This window comes from Myotis davidii, unplaced genomic scaffold (genome assembly GCF_000327345.1).
Source record: "Myotis davidii unplaced genomic scaffold, ASM32734v1 scaffold102, whole genome shotgun sequence".
NCBI classification, from domain to species: Eukaryota; Metazoa; Chordata; class Mammalia; order Chiroptera; family Vespertilionidae; genus Myotis; species Myotis davidii.
The window spans coordinates 639,288-642,057 of record NW_006293778.1 but is presented as its reverse complement, the minus strand read 5'-3'; positions in this window follow the sequence as shown (position 1 = coordinate 642,057).

Below are 2,770 nucleotides of genomic sequence, written 5' to 3'. Positions count from 1 at the left end.
CAACTCAGAATCTAGAAGCAGGACTAGATAGATTAAAAATAAGTAAACCAAAAAACTCAGATACACCAAAGTTTGTGAACCAATAAGCTAAGGTTTCTTTTCCTTATGTCTATAAGTTACAGAGTTGTTAATGATCCCAGAAGTAAAAAGCATCTGAGTATCCAATAAGTTTTCTTGTTTCCCTTAGAAATACTTTTCACATTCGTGCATGTAGTTGGTAGATAAGGCCACATATCACTGCAACATGTCCAACAGCAATATATAGGCCTAGAGAGAAGAGGTGTAACATTCTGGTATTACGTTACATAGAGAGTTGCAGTCAGCAGCCAGCCTGTTCCATGAAGTCATCCAGGGATTCACAATTTTTTTCATCCTGATGATCTGTCATCCAAGGGCATTATCACCACCTATTTGGTTGAGATTGGGTTGACATGGTTCTAGTTGACGGAAGATAACTTAGAAGTGATGCTGTTTAAGACATTGGTCCAGAATTAAAGATTCATCAAATCTGCTTATTCTATTGGCAAGAGCTTAGTCATATGCTACACCTAACTAAAGGCAGGAACCAAACAGGTAACCACTTGCAGCTACAACAGTGGAAGCAGGGAAGAGCAGGTTTGATGGATTCTGCCCATGTATGTGGAGCAAGTTTTTATTTAACACTTAAGGTTACTCAAGGACATCTGTTCTACCGCAGAATGACCCAACAGATTGGAGCTAGTTGGTTGCATATATTTCACATGAAGGCATTATGGAATCAGAGATTGTTGACATAGAAGGAATCCTCATTTGACTGATGTGAAAACAGACTAACCCTCAAAGTCACAGTGATCAATAGTGGAATTTTTCTGATACTTGCACGTTCTCAATTCCCAGAATTGCCAACTCTAAGCTAGTATCAAGATGTACACACTGCGCTAGTTGGTTTGGCTCAGTGCATTGAGCGCCGGCCTCAGACTGAAGAGTCAAACGCACGTACCTCAGTTGCAGGCTCAATCCCGGCCCTGGGCTGGCCACATCACATGTGGGAGGCAACCAATCGATGTATCTCTCTCTCTGTGTCTCTCCCCCTCCCCTTCCACTCTCTCTAAAAATAACGGAAAAAATATCCTGGAGGATTAACAACAAAAGATGTGCACACTAAATAACTGGCTACTCATACAACCACCTCTAAGTTGCTGAGACATCGCTGAGTTCATTCCATGATGTCTCTGTTCCATACACTGAAAGCAGTATGCCTCATTCTGTTGAATTAATAAAAATCTTAAGTAAAATCTATTCCTTTCTAAAAATCTTGCCGTAGAAGAAAAAATACTGATTGAAGAATATATACTAATGCAATATGAAATATCTATTGTGCAGTAGTGTTCTAGTCCTTAATGACTGTTATTCATGGGTTGATTGCAAAAGTAGAATCAGGTGCTTACAAATTGGAAAACTGTAACAATGTTTAAAGGCTTTGGAATTAAGTTACAGTTCAGATCTTGGCTCTACCACTTATTAGCTAGTTATAAGTTACTGTCTTGGAGCCTCACTTTCTCATTGTAAGATTTCTCATTAATAGAAAGTTATAAACAAAAATTCATTTGGTTAGGGTTACTTCACAAATGACAGTCTAAATCCACCTGCTTCCCAGTCTGTAGGGAGCAGAGAGAGCAGCAACTTTAGAATGAGGTCAAACTACAGTCACTTCTACTAGTAATTCACAGTAGTTATGGTCTATAAAGTTGCCGTAAATACTGAAACATTGCTTCCAGGGAAAAACAGGTCCTGAAGCCTCTGGTCACATTTCCATCAACCAATCCATATATAGCCTTGTTTTATTTGTGTTTCTCTTTAAAGACACTTCATTTAATATAAAGTGATTCATTTACATTGAACTCACAGCCTCATAATTCTAACTCATGCCTGAACAAAGCTAATCTAACACTTGTATTTTCTCTGTAAGGCACATCAGAGCCTTCTTGTGCTTAGGGACACTAGCCAGCACTTCAGCACTATACTTGGTGGCCACTTTAAAAGCAAAATCACCCACACAAAGCACAAAAATGTGGGAAACTGAATATATCATGAAAAGACACTTGTTTACAGTCTGAGAGCTGAAACCTGATGGCAGAACATCCATCACCTTGTTCAATTTCAGCCAGGAGTGTGCACGGCCGTCAACGCAAATTTCTGTCACTCGACATGCAGCCTCAAATGACTGCTTAGGTGCTGCCAGTACTGATTTGGGCATTACAAATAGTTTTCAGAAAGAAGGCAAATTCAATACGAAATCAGGAAATAACCACCAATTATACATTCTTAATTGGTAAATCAATACCAAAGATGTAATGTATAGTCACTCTGTGTGTGCTGAAGAGTTCAGAATCAAATAAAGCACAGCCTTGTTACCAGTACTGTCCTACAGTCTAATGGAAGACACACAAGTATCATCATGGTGTGCTATGGCAGTGCTACTGAAACAACAAGGAGAGAGGGGGGTGGGGTGCAGAGGCACCGAGGAAAGCCATCCCCAAGAGATTTTTTGCTACTTTTGTAGCGAAACTATTTGGGAGTTGTCTGTACTCACTATCCCATTCCTCTCAATTCTCTCTTGAACCCACTCCAGTCAGGTTTTCCCTTTCCGTGACTCCACTGAAATATTCATCAGCATATCAACAATGGCTTCCACGTTGCCAAATCCAGCATTTAGTTTGAGATGTGTGTTTTTTAGCTACTGCAGCCTTTGACATAATTCCTCTCTCTTCCTGTGAACAGTCCCTTCACC